This window comes from Palaemon carinicauda, chromosome 8 (assembly GCF_036898095.1).
Source record: "Palaemon carinicauda isolate YSFRI2023 chromosome 8, ASM3689809v2, whole genome shotgun sequence".
NCBI lineage: Eukaryota > Metazoa > Arthropoda > Malacostraca > Decapoda > Palaemonidae > Palaemon > Palaemon carinicauda.
In genome coordinates, this window is record NC_090732.1 from 142,465,733 (window position 1) to 142,485,189 (window position 19,457).

At 48.2% G+C, this 19,457-nt stretch overlaps 1 pseudogene; it reads right to left on the reverse strand.

Annotated features, from left to right (window-relative positions):
- Nucleotides 1-3,348: 3,348 nt before the first annotated feature.
- LOC137646195 (5S ribosomal RNA) lies at nt 3,349-3,467 on the reverse strand (annotated as a pseudogene).
- Nucleotides 3,468-19,457: the final 15,990 nt, after the last annotated feature.

Here is a 19,457-nt window from a genome sequence, read left to right on the forward strand (position 1 = left end):
ACCATGATGAAAAACTTCATATCTAGCAAAAAATACTAATTGAAAAAAACTCATTTTCGGATAAATCACCCTGGCGTCGTAAAACCGTAGGTCAGAGGCCAAAATCCTATGCAGTTGGGAGATGTCCTATGTCATCTTATAAAGTGGTATGAATGTCACAGTCCTGTCACTAAAAAACGGCATTAGCCGGCCGTCCCATTAAAAAGTAACACCCACAATATGAGGGGCAATCAATGGAGTTGACTATCAATAACTTATGCACGTGCATAGAAATTACATATCAGAACCCTCAAGAAGTTCGAGTACATATTCAAGATGAAAGTTATGCATTGCAACTTCTGTTTCTCATGAAAAGATACCCAATTTTAATAAAAAAAAAAATTCTAAAATAAGTAGTTGATAAACATTAGTATTTAGAGTAACTGAATAAATTACCATAATTAATAAATAATCCAAAAAGGATAGACTATATTACATATGACAAATTCGAAGATAATTTGTATTTTTCCTAACCATACAAACCTTAGCTATTTACAGAGGGTTTACCTTATAGCGCAGCTGAAATGGTGAGCCATTAGAATTTAACGAGGGTGTATTACCCCCGCGCTAGTTAGCGGGGGGGGGTAGGGGAGTGGTAGCTAGCTACCCCTCCCCCCCCTCACACAGATGAATGCTCACTTTCACTTAGAGGTAGGACTTGTCTTGGGGGACAGGGCTGGCGGGCAAATGTATGTGTAAATAGCTAAGGTTTGTATGGTTAGGAAAAATACAAATTATCTTCGAATTTGTCATTTGTTCCGTAACCGAAATACAAACCACGCTATTTACAGAGGGTGACTTACCCCTTAGGTAGGGTGGAAAGTCCCCAGCCATACTGGCTTTGGCTTTACCCGGGGACTCAGAATCCGAGTGAGTCGCACTCGAGAAAAGGAGTCCCTGCACCTCACAAGTTCCTTGCTCCGCAAGGAACCATGTGGCCTACGTAAGATTGTGTGTGAAGGAAGAAGTGTGACCCGTCCTAGGCAGTTGACCTGGAGTTCCAGAAGGAACTCTGGGTTAGGACGTTCCCAATACCACCTCGTCAGGGTATGGGGGACGCGACAGTATTGACTCAATACTCGGAACACAAGGAAGCATGGTTTACCTGCAGAGGTTCGAGGTCAGCTATGCAGAGACCAGGATGCTGCTTCCCCGTAGAGGGGATGATGAAGAAAGAAATAAGGGCCAGACATACTTCTTTCATTCATGCAGACTAAAACCTGATAACAATGCCCTCAACCTTCTGCTACCTGTCCAAAAAGGAGCCTGAGGTTAGACCAGCTGTTGTGTAGCCACCACAGAGCGATAGAAAACGTATCGAGACTCCTGTGGGTCACGCCCTGCAGGAAGCGGGCTGCGAAGGTCATTAGACGCTTCCAGACTCCAGCTTGTAGCACCTGCGTCACAGAGTAGTATTACTCGAAGGCGAGGGACGTTGCGATGTATCCAACATCGTGCTGTAGGGCGACGTGACGGGGGAGGGTCTGGAGACAGGTCGAGATGAATGTCCTTGAGTCCGGGCTGAAGAGGTATACTGGTGACTCTCCCTCGTGTCCTTCTTGTGCTCCCAAATCGGCTGCAACTGAGGACAAACTGCAGCTGTTCCCAAAGCTAACCTCTCGATTCCTTTACTGGCAAGAAAGAGGAGGTCTTGGGACATCAGATACAGAATGGAGACTCAAAATCTTGAAGGAATTGGACCGAAGTCTAGCCAACAACTCAGGAGCGAACCTGAATGTTGCCTTCCCCTCTTCCTTAGAAAGGGCGGAGTCGTACGAGACCAAGAAGATTGCTTACACACTGGCCGTGGCCAGAGTGAGCAGGAGACCCAAGGCGGAATGCAATCCGAGGACTGTCGTAAAGGGTCTTGAGAAGATCTCTTAAAGGACTAAAAGTCCGAGCCATGCTCCAAGTTGGAGGTCTTCCTCCGACTAGGGCAGGGACGATCGTAGCTTCGCATGAGCGAGGAAAGATCCAGCGGGCAGGAAAAAGTTATTCTTTTAAGCCTGAAGGTCAGGGAAAGGCTGAGCAACAGGCTTCATTGCCGAGAGCGGAAAGGAGTTTCCTCCCGCCGAAAGGCAATAAGACCGTTATTGCTGGAGAAGAGGCCTCAAGGGAAGAGGTATAGGTATATCTCCCACGGCACCAACCACTGAAGACTCTTCACTTTGCCTGGAAGACCACTGCGGATGACTATCGCAGATGACGCGACCTCCATACCGCGACTGTAGCGGGTTGTCTCTTCTTGAGGAGGAGGCGTAGTGTCTCCAGGCATGAAGCCGAAGCGACGCCCCGGTTCGGGAGAGATGTCGCAGTGTGGTTGTTTGAGTAGTCTGCGCCGTGGGAGAAGCTCTCCCGGGAGTTCCGTCAGGGGAAGCAGAGGGTCCAGAAACCGTTCTGCGCATAGTCCCAGTGGAGCTCTCCCATTGAAAGGTTGACAGACAACCTGGTCTTGTTGAGACCCATTGTCCACAGACAAAAAGGAGGGAAGACACAGGCGTCGAAGTTGTCCCACCATCACCAGAATGCATCTTGCCAGAGTCTCGGGGTCTGAGACTGGGGGGAAGAACAGCGGAAGCTTGAGGCTCCAAGCTGTCGCGATCAGGTCCCCCAGACCAGGACTTGCTGGTTACTCAAGGTCAAAGACCCCCAGGTACACTCTTTCTACGAGGCTCTGCTCGGATAGTCGGAGAGAACATTCCTCTGCCTGGAATGAGAGAGCCGATGGTGGTATTGAGATAATCTCAATCATCCCGGTATCTCTACTGTAAGATGTGAAGGTGTGAAAAAGCGTCCGCTGCTGGTTAGAACACGCCAGAATCATGAAGTCGACGCACACGGGGCGACTCGGCAGGAGCTGTAGAGGGGCCAGACTACGGCCCCTAAGCCTGCCTGAATGATGGAGAGGTATCCTTCAGGTCTTGACCATAGGCCTGGACCGGAACATGCCCCCCCCCCCCCCTTTCCTTTGACGAGTCCGAGAACAGCATCAAGAATGTGGGGAAAGGACGAGAATATCCACTACCATCAAGAGGTTCCATAGGTCAACACCCATTGCAGGTCTAATAGTTCCGCTGGTCCCATAGGGGCCAGGAAGTCCGGTTAAACGTTGCCTGAAACCACCGGAACTTGGACCGCCCCACATGGAACTTATCCTGAGGCGACCGTTTGGACTATAGACGGGTCAATGAGGAAAGGAGAACTATGAAATGTTCCAAGGTAGGGCTGAAAGCTCTGCTTGACTGAGAACAGGTACTGCGACTCTCCTCAGTCTTGCCACAGTCAACTGAAGGGAAGGCTCGGAGGATGTGGCAACAGAATCTGGCGTCCCCAGGTGGTCACCCATCCAAGTACCGACCAGAACCGACGTTGCTTAACCTCGCTGGACGGACGAGAAGCGGGGTTTCCAACGTGGTAAGGCTGTTGACTCAATATCATGGCCAGATACTCCAGATGTTGAGGCAGAAGAAGAGAAGGCTCCAAGCAAAGTACCATGAACCCACACTCATGGTAAGCATCCGGAAGCTTGTCCCGGCGCTGAAGAAGGTCGAACTAGAGCCTACCGGAGTTCACCAGCCCTCCAAAAAGCAGAGGAGGCGGAAGCCTGCACCTGAGCGGCCATGAGGAAAGCAGGGAGAGTTCTCTGGGGAAAAAAACCTGCTATGCCACGGCGGGATAACCACACTGCATCATAAGCAGGAATACTTGCAGTCTAGGCTGAATTCCACGAGCTCCCTGGAAGATGGATGGAATGGAAACTGAAAGCACCCGTCCTTCCGAACCAGGGTTTAAGGAGTCCTGTCGCCTCGTTACCAGTCTAATCGATTCTGCTGTTCTACGCTGGCCGAAGTTTGTTCGACAAACTTGATCAGGGCTGAGAGGTCGACTACGGAACTCCCCTCTCAGATCCTTCCCTACAAGAAAGGATCGACTGAAGAGGCTGGGGGTGAAGCCGTCGATGATCATATGGAGGACCTTCGCCTAAGGTATGGGTCATTCTGCCCAACCGGGCAACTCTTGCCGACGCTATGGCATAGAGGTTCAGAGACACTGAATTCGCTGACAGAGACGGCAGGCACGATATCCTTGGCTGATCACAGAGATTGTGCGGGAATGGGCATCGGGAAGCTGTCATCCGGATGAGTAACCTTAAGCATCCTCCCAGCGAGAAACCTGCAATCCTAGAGTTCGTGAACTCTGACGCTCCTTTTAGGACTATGCCCCCCCGGGGGAACCTCCCGTGCCATCTGTTCCTGACAGGAGGAAACTGCAATTGGACACCTTGTCCCAGTTGTCGTAGCCGATAACTTAGGCCGACGTGGTTGAAAGAAAAGGGCGCTGGAGCCCTGCAGAGTTTGGAAGAAAGCGCCTTGGAGGAGTGAAACGGAAGTCGATTTCCTCCGCACAGCCGCTGTCTAAGTCTCTGTCCTTGGGCACAAACAAACTCTTCTCAAGGATGGAAGGGTGTCTGAGGTCGTCGACCTCCACAGATGAGACACCCGAAGGAAGCCCTCAGTCAGCGCGTCCAGATGGTACAACATCGAGCTTGTCCGCAAGTTAGATACTTAACGACGAAAGGCCAAGGTGCCTGAGCTCGAGAGGAGGAAAGTACCCATGATCTTCCTGTAGCTTCCTTGAACCAAACCTCGGGCCATAACCGAGGAGGGAAAGGACCTGGTAAGCCCCCAGAGGAAGGGGTAAGCAGTCACCCCTTGTCCGATGGAGAAATCTCGAACAGAAAGCCCCCCCTCCAAAAATCCTTCCAGGGAATGACGGGGAAGGGCTAACCCAGGTTCTGGAAAGAGGTGTGTTGCTCAGACCTCCCTGAAGTTTCTTCCTATTCTTGCAAGTGCCATGCTCTGCGTTTACGGGGTGAGGCCGTGTTCTGGAAATACGCTCCAGAAGAACTCGCCAGGCTGGCCATGCTGCGAAAACCACAATGGGAATCGTGGTCGCAATCGCCCTGGAGCTCGCGCGATAGTAATTCAAAGATTTGCGCGTGGGCGAACGTGGAAGCGCCCATGCGCGGTCACGCAGGAACACAAACGAAGGTGAGCGAAGGAGCGCAGAAGGAGGGCGAGCGTGGTAGGAAGGGCGAGAGCTGGTGGTCGGCGAGCGATAACCCATAGACGAGCAATGGATACTGCAAGAATTAAGCCGACATTTGTGCGAAGAAACACTGTAGGTTCGAGCGATGGAACACCGTCGGTTCGCGCGACGGAACGCCGTCGGTTCGCGCGATGGAATACCGTTGGTTCGCGCACGGGCGAACATTGGAGAGCATGGGCGCGGACGCCCATGAGCGTAGATGTGCAGCCACGTGGGCGTGTGGGCGCGCAGGCGAATGATCGCGAGGGCGCACAGGCAAGCAGGCGCAGGCGAACGGTCGCGCGGGGGCGCAGGCGAACGGTCGCGCGGGCGCGCAGGCGAACGGTCGCGCGGGCTCGCAGGCGAACGGTCGCGCGGGCGCGCAGGCGAGCGGTCGCGAGGGTGGGCAGGTGAATGAGCGCGAGTCCGAGGCGGCGAACGCAAGCGTTAGCGCGATGGCGAGGAAACGCGCTGCCGCATGGGCGAGGAAGACCGCTGGCGACATGGATCAACAGGCGATTGGTGGTGAGCTGGTGAACGCTAACGCGCAGGTTGGCGATGGCACGTTGTGGCATGTCGACGCGATGGCGAGCAGCATGCGCAGGTGGGCGGTCGCGCGATGGCGAGCAGCATGCGCAGGTGGGCGGTCGCGCGATGGCGAGCAGCATGCGCAGGTGGGCGGTCGCGCGATGGCGAGCAGCATGCGCAGGTGGGCGGTCGCGCGATGGCGAGCAGCATGCGCAGGTGGGCGGTCGCGCGATGGCGAGCAGCATCCGCAGGTGGGCGGTCGCGCGATGGCGAGCAGCATCCGCAGGTGGGCGGTCGCGCGATGGCGAGCAGCATGCATAGGTGAGCTAGTAGCTGGCGAACCATGTTCCTTCAGAAGTGTTGGAGAACGTTATCGTGCCGGATGTAACACACGCGTCCGGATCGCCGAGAGACAGGTGATCGCTGGCGAGCTGATGATCGCTGACGAGCAGAAGGCAACGCGTGGAAGCCTGCGCATAGAAGAAGAGTCCTTGACCCAGACCTGAACCGAAGTTCTAGATCGCGAGGGCGAACGTGGGCGCACAGGGCGCGTAACAGGAACCAATAGGAACAGCAGGGATGATCATCATGAGAGCGCTGACGAACAGGAGAGCGCTGATGAGCAGGAGAGCGCCTGTGCGCTAACACTGAGCAGGAGCAGGAGAGAACACAGCAGAAGGGCGCGCAGGGGAACCCTGACACGCAAGGGAAGAACCCCCGTGGGAGGCAACCTTTTGCCCCGAAGGGATCGTTGTCCGTCGGGAGACTGATGTCCGTCGGAAGACCGTTGTCTGTCCGCCGGGAGACTGATGTCCGTCGGAAGACCGTTGTCCGTCGGAAGACCGTTGTCCGTCGGGAAGACCGTTGCCCATCGGAAAACGAGATCAGACTGCTGTCCATCTGCACCAAGGCGGAAGATCAAGAAAAAGGAGTTGTAGGCTGCAAACGGAGATTCAAAAAGGCACCTCTTAGCACCCTTACAGGGAGATGAGAGGCCCTTACGACGAGGCGGACAGTGGGCCTTACGGCGAGGGAGGCCAACAGCAACAGCAGCAGAAGAATCCTCCGAAGAGGAGTCTCTATGAGTGTACTCTCTCGCGAACGAAAGAGAAACACTTCGTAGAAGAGACTGGTCAGCCAGTGACCTAAAAGGAGCAATCCTCCGAAGAGGAGCTCCTGCAGTTGCCCAGCCCCTTGAGCGAAACTGCAGGTGTGACCGCCCAGCACCAAGAGCATAGTCGCACGAAAAAAAGGCAAGAGAAGAACCCCCCAAAAGGGAAAAACTCAAACCTGGACAGGAAAAACTTCCCTCGGAAGGAAAGTTACCCGCCCAAGGAGGCAAGCCTCCTGAGAGTTCTAAAATGAACTGGAGAGCTGTCCGTCGTCACGGGAGTACTTCCAGTAGAAGGAGACACGCCCCTGACGAAAAAACAAGGGGGGAGGCAGCAACAGCCGAATCCCCAGGCCTCAACAAGACAGCTCACACCGTTGCCATATTACAGAAACGAACTAGATCGGTAACTGTAAAAAAGAAATAAAACAAAATTTATTAGTACACATTCATTCCCCCGGGAAGGCTCCGAAGAGGAATCCCGAGGGAAAGGAAACAAGAATTACACAACAGGCACGTGCCCTCACAACCACTTACACTCACGAAAGGAGAGCTGTAACCAAAACAGAATTATAACAATTATAATTATGTAACTATGTAATTATGTAATTTAAAAATGAATGAACACTAAAGAAAGAACGAAAACCCCGAAAGGAATCGTTCTACAAGCTGGAAAAAAATAAAACAACTACAATTAGATTCATAAACTAATTGAGACAAACGTACGGCGTAGCAAACCCCCCACACGGAAAGGAAGCTACAAGGGCGTAGTAACACGTAGTAAAAGGGTGAACGACCTCAAGAGAGAGAGAGAGAGAAAGACCGAAGTCAAACTCGATCGCCACCCATAAAATACGCCGTGGTGGCCAAACTGCCGAGGACACCACGTAGATATCGTACACTACACACACAAATCTGAAAAGGAAACTTACTGATTTCTATACTCAAATATATATAAACATGAAAAACATGTTTATATATATATTGAGTAAAAGAAAAGTAAGCGATTAAGTAAAGACAAAACAAACAATGGCTGCCAAGAGAGTACCAAGACAGAGACGTCTGTCACAGTCTGAGCCAAAAGTGAAAGTGAGCATTCATCTGTGTGTGAGGGGGGGAGGGGTAGCTAGCTACCACTCCCCTACCCCCCCCCCCCCCCCCCCCGCTAACTAGCGCGGGGGTAATACACCCTCGTTAAATTCTAATGGCTCGCCATTTCAGCTGCGCTAAAAGGTAAACCCTCTGTAAATAGCGTAGTTTGTATTTCGGTTACGGAACAAACTTTATTTAATATTGACCTTTTATTAGGTAACATCAGAAATGCAACTCTAGCACAGAGACAAACGATGTACTGTGTATTGCAATGAAATAGAGGTAAATATAATACAAGAGGTATTTCTAAGGATAAGAAATTACATATAGATAAACACACATGGAAAAAAACAGCTTTGTCATAGGCCTAAGGAAAAGAAAGATGTATTTTAAAATCATTTAGTACCAACACGTACTTTTCGTACTAGTGTACCTGAGCCATCAAAAGTATATTCAGATATACCGACACATGCAATCCTTCCCACCCCTCTGCCTTTCCTACTACAACCCTGTGGTTTCTGAATGTACCTCTCGAGGTACCCTCTCACCAGGGCACAACTACTCCCTCTACCCCTACCCTAGAGTTGGAGAGAGCCTGAGCGTGACTGGAAAGAAATATATATACAGCCAGATATATTGATATATATAGCACCAACTAGAGTATGCTGATGACACTGTCTTTCTTAGCAAAATGCCACAGGACTTACGAAACTTGCTTACCAGAATGCATGAAATATGCAATGGAAAATGAAATATCACTGGAAGGAGGAAGGATTAAGAAGGTGGAATCATTCAAGTATTTAGGAACTAAAATCTCTTAAACAGGGTCTTTACATAAGTAATTTCTAGGAACACGAATCTCAGAAAATTTCTGTAGTTCGGGTGTATCGGAATGTGGAAATACACGCTGCAGATCTAACGACACCATCCAGTCTCCCTGTCTGGTGTCTGCTAGGACTGACGCAGAAGACTCCAAGGAAAACTACTTGCTTATGAACTTGTTCAGAGGACTTACGTTCAGAACAGGTCTCAAACCCCCCCCCCCCCCCCCCCCCGCGAGTTCTACGGAACTAGAAAAAGTCTGTTGTAAAAACCCTCTGACGAGAGGACTTCTACCACTACTATTGCTGCTTTTGACAGCATCTGGTTAACCTGATCTTGCAAGAGCTGTTGCCAGTAGTGGAATACTTGTGTCTGGAGATTGAGATCACTTTTGGGTTTGGTTGCTGTTTGGGGTTAAGAGGTTGACCTCCAGCAGCTATTCTCTGGTCTCTTCAAGACAAGCTCTCCCACGAAAGGGCTGACGCGTTGGAGGAGCTTCCTTCTCCCTCCTGGCTAAAAGGTTAGTCGGAAGCACTTCCTCGCAGTCCTTTGAAAACAGATCTTGCGTTGCTTGTGCATAATAGCTGCCGATAAGTCCTTCACTAGCTCTGAAGGGAAGAAGAATTTGGTCAAGGGAGCATACAAGAGCTCTGCTCTCTGAGCGAGAGTCAATCCTGACGACAGGAAAGAAAACAGCATAGCTCTTTCTCAATAAAACCTGTTGTGAAAAAGGGTTGTGAATTCGACCAACCCGTTCCTCACGGCTTATTTAGACAGGCAAAAATCATATGTGATGTCTGCGAGGACTCCTAGAGTCCAGTCCATCAAGCTGAAGACCTCGATTATTCTGAAGATGTCCTTCAGCAAGTGAACCATTTCCGACGTGGACCGCATCACCTTAGCCTAGTCATGGTAGAATAAAATAGTGGATTGTATCTTATGAAACAGTTATTTATATATATATATATATATATATATATATATATATATATATATATATATATATATATATATATATATATATAAATATATATATATATCTATCTCTATCTATATCTATATACTGTATATGTACATATATATATATATATATATATATATATATATATATATATATATATATATATATATATTTCTCTATCTCTATCTCTATCTCTATCTCTATCTCTATCTCTATCTCTATCTATATATATATATATATATATATATATATATATATATATATATATATATATATATATATATATATATATATATATATATATATATATATATATATATATATATATATATATATATATATATATAACGGATTTTGAGCGAAGCGAAAAATCTATTTTTGGGTGAGATAGCCATGTCGTCCTGATGGAAGTTCCTATAGGGTAGCTTCCTAGGGTATATTACAACTACGGCGATATTCCCAGAGAATTTACCTTAAGGTACCAGAATTCTAACTCCTGGAGCGAGTATCCCTCGTGAAAGGGATATCGCGACATATCAGAGGACGTATTCTAGACACGTCACATGGCAATCTACGACCTGAATAGAGATTCGTCTCGTAGGAGGGAGATTGACGAGATACGAATTCGGGAAAGAAAAAGGGGAGCCGCTCCCAAGGCTTCCCTATCCCCCGATTCGTATGCGTGCCTGGCGCCAATCCTGGCGCCATCTGTATTCCTTGTAGCGTACACGAGGTGCTACAGATACTGTATGTAGGGAGGGGTCCTACAGCCCTTTCTTAGAAAGGCAAGGGCGGGTCCATCAGGACGACATGGCTATCTCACCCAAAAATAGATTTTTCGCTTCGCTCAAAATCCGTTTTTTGGGCTCAAGCCATGTCGTCCTGATGGAAGTGTACCAGAGCATTACTGTATCTGTGGATTCTCAGAACGTGCCGTACTCCCCGGAGATATTTATTCCCGGTCGACTAGACCTAGAGACCTAAGATGTTACCGTTATACATCTTTTCAACTAACTATAAACTATGTTAGAGCTTCCTGCCCCCTACAGGGAAGAGTGCTACTAGACTCTGGAAAGTCTCGAAGAGTACATATATCTATGTATGAATACCAGGCAAGCTAATATAGTGGTCTCGCCCTATATTAAGTAAAGCATAGTTTGTATAGAACCACTGCGTCAATATATTGACCAGTCATCCGCACAATACTTGTATTGAACAAAGGTTTATATCCGCATAGGAAGAAACTAATAAAACCGCCCTCGTCCCTTTATGGGACGGAGTCCTCCCATTAGGGGACTTACATAAACCAATGCAACATAACTTGCAAGACAGAACAATTCTATCAGAATTATCCCAGATAAGATACATAGAATTAAAATGCTCAATTATACCAATAAATTGACACAGGTGAAAGAGACGCAAGGTTCTCAAGAACAAGTTTATTGACAGATAATAAACAGACAGGTTAACAACAAATATATATATTTATATAAAAGAGGGTAACCCAAAACTTTAAGCATAAGTATGATAGTAAACAGAACTTGTTTATCTGAAAGAAAAACCATTAAACACCACTTTAATGAGATACCAAGGTATCAAGTCATAAAAAATCTGTATTACAAATCAATCACATTAGCGTTAGAAACGCTTGGCACACATGTCTGAACTTATGCAAGGTTCACCTTTGAAGAAAGGAACAGTCTATATGGGCACTTGGTGCCCTCATTTAGTTTGTAGTACAGTATGTACCTACACACTCACCCTGGACTTAATCGTCCCAATTAAGACCACTGTTCCTCGCAGAGTTAAACAGTAGGGTTAACTACACGACCCACTGCTACCACAGATCTCTTAAGTTCCTCTACTTGCTTCGCATAGTGGCGAAAGAACACCCTGGAAGACTTCCAGCCCGTGTATGAACGGAGATGTTCAAAATCCATACAATTAAAGAAATTTAGGGATGAGGCAACTTTCCTCGGATCGTGACCTGCGGGTGTACTGTCAGGATCCGCTCTGCGAATAAAATATGTCATTTTCGCTCTGAGTTGATTCAGAGATAAATTTGAGCCTGATGTTTCTCCCCTGAATAGTTGACTACCCTTGAAGTCTGAAGTTCTACGAAGATAGACCTTTAGGCATTCTACTGGACATAGAGATGCATCTTCTTTCAGAGGACAGATTCTCCAGGGACCCCACCTGTTGGTGGGTAACTCATTCTTGGCGAGAAACGTAGGATCCGGAAACAGGTTCAGCTCCCCCCCATCCAGGAACTGAACACGACCTGCCTCTCTCGAGAGGGCTACAATCTCACTAACCCTGGCCCCGGACGCGAGTGCAAATAGGAAAATAACTTTTTGCGTCAAATCCTTTAACGCACATTCTTCATTGCTCAACAAGGAGGCGAAATGAAGAACTTTGTCTAAAGACCATGAGATGGGCTTTGGAGGTGCTGAAGGTCTGAGCCTAGCGCAGGCTTTCGGAACTTTATTAAAGATCTCGTTACCTAGGTCGATCTGGAAGGCAAATAAAATGGGTCTCATCAAAGCCGATTTACACACTGAAATCGTGTTAGCTGCCAATCCTTGGCCATGGAGATGGATGAAGAAAGATAAGCAGAAATCTGTTGAGATCTCCTGCGGATTCTTTGCCTTTACAAAGGCCACCCATTTTCTCCAAGATGACTCATATTGCCTTCTAGTCGATTTGCACTTGTATTCCTCTAGGAAGTCTATGCTGGCTTTCGAAATCCCGAAGCGCTTTCTCACCGCTAGGGCGAGAAAATCATGAGCTGCAGGGTCTGGGTTTTCTGTAATGAAGCGCAGACAGTCGACTTCTGGACTCGCTGGGTCAGAACTGGATGTGGTAGCGGCACGAACTTCATCTGTAGTTCCAACGCCAAGGGGAACCACATGCTGTTCGCCCACTTGTGGGCCACTATTGCCGCTACCCCCCTTGAAGGATCTCAGTTTGTTGAGGACCCTCAACAGAAGGTTGTGAGGAGGGAACAGATAAATCCTGGACCATCTGTTCCAGTCGAGGGACATTGCGTCCACTGCTTCCGCTAAGGGGTCCTCGTACGGGGACACGTACAGGGGCAACTTCTTGTTGTCTTTCGTCGCAAAGAGGTCTATTTGCAGTTCTGGGACTTGATTCAGAATGAAGGAAAATTATCCTGCGTCTAAGGACCATTCCGACTCTATCGGTGTGAACCTGGATAGAGCGTCCGCTGTCACATTGCGGACTCCTTGAAGGTGAACTGCCGACAGGTACCACTTCTTCTTTTCCGCCAATCGGAAAATGGCTAACATCACTTGGTTGAGAGGTGGTGACCTCGACCCTTGTCGATTCAAGCATCTCACAACCACCTCGCTGTCTGTCACCAATCTTATGTGGATCGAGTGACGCGGGGAGACTTTCTTTAAGGTAAGGAGCACTGCCATAGCTTCTAGAAAGTTTATATGAAAGGTCCTGAATAGCTTGGACCAAGTCCCCTGGACTTTTTTCCGATGAGAGTGACCTCCCCATCCCTCCTTTGAGGCGTCTGAGTGAATCGTCAACGACGGGGGAGGTGGCTGAAGAAGAACAGACTTCTTTAGATGTCTGGCTTGGGACCAAGGTCTGAGAAGAGTACGTAGCCGAGGCGGCACTGGTCTTCTCAGGTCTCTTCGCGCGTTTGATGCATACCTTCTCCAAACTCCGGTTGCATCCTTTAGCTGTGCTCTTAGCACTGGGTCTGTCACTGAAGCAAACTGGAGAGAGCCTAGTACCCTCTCCTGTTCGCGTCTTGATATCCTTTCGGAATCTAGAAGTCTCTTGACAGAGCCCGCTATCTCCTTCCTTTTCTTCATTGGGATGGAGAAACTGTGTGACAAAAGGTCCCAGTGGATTCCCAGCCACTGGAACTTTTGGGATGGAGAAAGTCGAGACTTTTTCTTGTTGATCTTGAAGCCTAGGTACTCTAGGAACTGGATCACCTGACTGGAAGCTTGCAAGCATTCGGTCTCGGATGCTGCCCACACCAGCCAGTCGTCCAGGTAGGCTACTACCTGAATTCCCTTTAGGCGTAATTGTTTGAGAGCTGCGCTCGCAAGCTTCGTGAAAATCCTTGGGGCTATGTTTAGCCCGAATGGCATGGCTCTGAAGGCGTACAGTTTTCGTTGTAGCCTGAACCCTAGGTAGGGGGAGAGTCGACGGCTGATTGGAATGTGCCAATAGGCGTCTGACAAGTCTATAGAGACTGAGTATGCCCTCTTGGGCAGTAAGGTCCTTATGTGTTGCAGTGTTAGCATCTTGAATTTGCAATTCACTATGAACTTGTTGAGTGGTGACAAGTCCAGAATGACTCTGAGCTTTTCCGAGTCTTTCTTGGGAACACAAAACAGCCTCCCTTGGAATTTGATGGACTTCACCTTTCGGATCACATTTTTCTCCAACAGTTCTTGAACGTACTCCTCCAAAATGGGGGTGGAGTGTTGGAAAAACCGAAGGCATGGGGGTGGAGTGCTGTACCAGCTCCAACCCAGTCCATTCTTGAGTAGGCTTTGGGCCCAGGGATCGAAGGTCCAGCGATCCCAAAATTTCATCAGTCTCCCTCCTACCGGTATCATTTCACTTGGACTGCCGTCCTGAGGTCTTGCCTCCCTGACCACGACCACCTCTGAATCCCCTTCCCCTTGAGGGGCGCCTAGACGAGCCTCTGGCTGCTCCTCTAGGTTTTGCACGAAAGGAAGAAGACTGTCCTTCGAACGTTGGGGCGAATGTGGTTGACTGACCTGGCACCGCCTGGGGTACCCACTGAAAGGCAGTCGGGGTTTGTGCCACCATCTGGGGCACTGGAGGCAAAGGCAATTGCAGTTGCTGTTGCTGTCTATAAGGCTTGGCTGGCCGAGATGGTAGCCTAGTCTTCATATTCTTCCTCTTTGGTTGAGGACCCTCATCCGGGGAAGATTTTCTTTTGATAGCCAGGCCCCACTTCTGGAGAAGATTTCTATTCTCCACGGCGGCCTTATCAACAACCTCTTTGACCACATCGGTAGGGAAAAGGTCTTTTCCCCAAATGTTGGAGGAGATTAACTTCCTTGGCTCGTGTCTCACCGAAGCCCCGGTGAACACGAACTCCCTGCAAGCTCTCCTTGCCTTGACGAAGTTATAAAGGTCCTTCGTCACTGTGGCTAAGTGAGACTTAGCCACTACCATGAACATTTCATGGACCTTGGGGTCACTTGCCATCGTCTCGAGAGTAGTCTGATGAGACATTGAGGCAGCCAGTCTTTCTTTTGTCTCGAACTCTCTTCGTAAAAGAGATTCGGACAGCTTGGGGAGGTCCTCGCCGAATTGCCGTCCGGCAATATCAGCCTCCAACTTTCCCACTGAGAATGTTAGATGGACATCCTTCCAGTCTTTGTGGTCCATAGGTAGAGCCAGCGACAAGGGTTTACACTCCTCCAGGGAGGGGCAAGGCTTGCCGGCCTCGACTGCCTTTAGGACAGCCGCAAACCCTTTCTGTAAAAAGGGGAAGGCTCTATCAGGAGAGGACACAAACGAAGGGAGCTTCTTGCTCAATGCAGCTACCTTCGAATTCGAGAAGCCCCTCTCTTTCATCGAGGATGAAAGTAGGGCTTGAGCCTTAGCGTGGTCCATAACAATGACCTCCTTCGGCTCTGTCTCCTCCCTTGAAGCTGGTTCTTTTCTCAGCCGGACATAGCAGTCCGGATATGATGCCTTGCTGGGCCAGAATTCTACCTCCTCTAGGGGAACTGAACCCAGCTTATCCGAAATGACGATCTTTCCAGTCGTCATCGGCATGTGCTCAGCATACCTCCATGGGTTAGCATCTGAGCATATGGGAAGGTCTTTCACATTGAGCCTTTTCCGGGGCCCATGTGATTCTGCCAGGGACTGCATACGCAGTTCCATTGCAGCCGCCTTCTCCTGATTCTCCTTCTGCATTTGTTGGATCATTCCAACAATCGAAGAGAGGGCCTGTCCCAGTTCTACTGGGAGGCCAGCCGATGTTGAGGGGATAGGCTCCGGCATCTGAACCGGAGTAGCCGACACCTCGTCGACCTCATCCTCTACGACATCCGGGGTTTGAACTTGATCCTGACCTTCTGCCAGGAGGTCTTCTTCCAAACGATCGTCCAGGTCAGACATCCTGTCACACAACTGGATGTCTTGCATCGCATCTGCGACTTCCTCGTCCACCTGGACTTGATCTTGAAGGATCTCCTCTTGAGGCTGGGGAATCACTGCCTCAGCTGATGCCTGGGGAAAAAGATACGCCCTCATCTTCTCACTTGGAAGATAAGGGCCAGAGGTGTTCTTCTTGAAGCCCCTTACCCAAGTACGAAGCTTTTCCCTAGCTATATCCCTTGATTCCGCCGTTCTAGGGGAATCAAAAGCCTCAGTAATCAGGTTAGTGCATACAGTACATACCTGAGGGTCCCAATACTGGAGATCATCCTTGGAGACAGCGCATGCTGCGTGTCTCCTACAACACTCATGTCCGCAGAGGTTCTTGCTGCGGACATTGCAGAAAACATTTCCGCACTTCGGAGGGTCCTCCTGTAAAGAGAAGAAATTTCCATGAGTATCAAGTGAACTATGTATCACTGGATATGCATATTATAGCATAACAATTCATAAATGAAAGACACACACTTGTGTTTCCCTCACAACCCATTGTTGCAGCCTTCCGGATACTAAAATCAAAAATGGTTTATCTCTACTAGAGTAACCAATGCAAGGTTTCCAGAGGAAACAGGTGGAGCTCACACCTAGGCAATGATTTTTAAAAATCCTGGATAATAGACGGGGAAGAACTCTGCTTCCTGTCTGAGGGCAACAGCAAAGGGCTGTGTAAGAAAACACAATAGTGTTAGAAGATACAGTGCTGTACCTAAACTTTTACTATAGTTTTCTTCTTACTGTATATGCTATACAGAAGAATACTAGTACAGTATAGGAGGATGTGTGCCGGCCTGCCTTTGCCGGCCGGCACACACCACAATTAGCTTTAAAGTATACTACTTAACAGCTATAGGGCGGCAGCCCTCTGGTTCAAATGCCTGTGCCGGCGGCAGCAGCTGCCGGCCAGCAACAGCCAGTGTTGGCCGGCAATGATTGCCGGCCAGCAACTACACAAGGTAGTACCCAGCTGCCGGCCACACTCTTGGTGACCGGCAGACAAGGACTGACATAAACCGGCCGGCAAAGGTACAAGACCGATGCCAGCCGGCAGCAAAAGAACCAGAAGACTACCCCTGCCCGGCTGCCGGCCTCATAGGCCGGCAGCCGGCCTCATAGGCCGGCTGCCGGGACAGGTACAGCACTAGAAGAAAATAGAATGGATGCCGGGATAAGAGTGTACACAACCCCCCAAGCCCGGCAACCGAAAGAGTGCATATAAGGAAGGGGAGAAACTTAATTCAGGCTTCCTTGACCAATGCCGTCCGGCTCTGCCGGCAGGCATGGATGAGGGACCAAGAGAGGTCCGGGCAGCACTCGAAAACATAAGACCCTTGCCGTCCAGCGTCTCTGCCGGCCGGCAATGGGCTTAGTCAATCCATATCCCAACCTATACTAGGTCCAGAAGTAGAATGACATATGGTACAGTAATACCCCTGCCGGCCGGCAAGGTACAGTACAGTAATGGCTAGGCCATTACGGAGATAGAGGGGGAAGGGACAAGAGGGTCCTGCCAACCTTGCTTTAGTGACAGATCACCCGCAGCCAAGAACTCTGTCTTAGCCTAAGGGAGATCTAAGGGAAAGGGCCAGCGCAGTAGTATAATACCTGCCAGCTTCCAGAGCACCAAAGCAAGGAAGGCGTTGCAACTCCCAAGGGAAGATTTATCCTCCCCGAGAACAGCAACAGGACTTAGTCTGGTCGATCACACAAGAAGGAATCATAACTACAGAAACCTTCGACAGTGACCTAAGGGAGCTCAGCTCCCTTTGTAAGTGTTAGGTCAGCGAGGGAGACTCTGCCCCAAGCCAAACAACACGGACTCAGACTAAAAACTCTGTTGTTCTGTCCCTCTTTGAACCAGACTCAGCAGGAACAGGAAGGTACAGTAACACCCTAGTATAGTTTTATCGAAAATAAATTCGGAAAAAACCACTTAGGGATAAGCCCAAGGCTTAAACAGAGGGAAAGGGATTGCATACCTTCTCCGAAGAAAAGAAAGCAACCGGGGAGTATGATAAAGTATACTAAGGCTCCATAAGCAATTAGCCTAGGCACCAAGAGAATCGATTACCTAATTCACCGAAACTCTCACGTATACAATCTTGGAAATATTCCACACAGTCTAAAATGTATAAAATATAGCCTAAAGCTTCAATAAAATTTTAATTACACTCGGAAAAACCATAATCATGCATTAAGTACTAGGACCAAACGACTAGGCTACATGGCCTAGCGTAGGCCAGAATGGCGAATACTTCGCCAAATAATACTAAGCACGAAAGGAAATCCTATGTAAAGCTAAATAGCTAAATTTTATTAAGCAAAACAACCAGGAATGTCACTCTGACTAACTAATTTATACCTAGCGAGTGACAGTGTCCAGGACACCTCTGGTAGGCTACGGCTCTTGTATCAAAGATTAATCCTATTAATCACTCAAAATTTTACCAAGAGCCTACATTTATACATAACAGACACTATACTCAACTTATCCGAGGTCGACGAAGAAGCCATGAAAAGTTGAATAAATCCAAGATTTGCGAGAAAAACAGGAAAAAACACCGAGTTGTTAAGCTACGCAAAAAGGAATACAGATGGCGCCAGGATTGGCGCCAGGCACGCATACGAATCGGGGGATAGGGAAGCCTTGGGAGCGGCTCCCCTTTTTCTTTCCCGAATTCGTATCTCGTCAATCTCCCTCCTACGAGACGAATCTCTATTCAGGTCGTAGATTGCCATGTGACGTGTCTAGAATACGTCCTCTGATATGTCGCGATATCCCTTTCACGAGGGATACTCGCTCCAGGAGTTAGAATTCTGGTACCTTAAGGTAAATTCTCTGGGAATATCGCCGTAGTTGTAATATACCCTAGGAAGCTACCCTATAGGAACTTCCATCAGGACGACATGGCTTGAGCCCAAATATATATATATATATATATATATATATATATATATATATATATATATATATATATATATATATATATATATATATGTAGCTATGTAGCGAGTGTAGGGGAAGTTTACTCTTGAGACTACTGTATGTATATAGAAACAGAGAATCCATCTAGTACTGCTCATAACAATTATGAATGTGGTTGATCATTGCCTGTTACCAGTGTGTAGTAGTCGGTGATGCTGCTCTGTAGTCAGATTAACTGGCCTTTTAACTAGAAGTAAGCTACTGTGTTGCTATATGTGTGTGTGTCATAAACATTGATAGTAGGCGGGAGCTATTGAAATGGCATATTTGAAGAGGCAACTAAAAGTTGAGACAAGCCGTCAATCTTGAAGTTTGTTTGTCATAGTCAGGAATAAATTTGCATGATCCACCTGAGTATGTGGCTAGTATGCCTGGGTGAAGACAGTTATAAGCAAGATTGCAGTGATCTTCTAGATTTGCCACATGAATTGCAATCCTTGTTTTATGAACCCTTTTGATTGTGAGGCAAGCTACTGGTACTTGCCCAAATAGATACCGGTTAGGTGTGCCTTCGTTTATACTTGTACTGTATTGGGATGTGAGAAATTTCTTGTTTGTTTGTTATTTGTGGAGCTGAAGTGTAAAGGAATACTAATTTCATGTTTAGGTTTTCATAACTGTCTCTTATTTCATTTACAAAT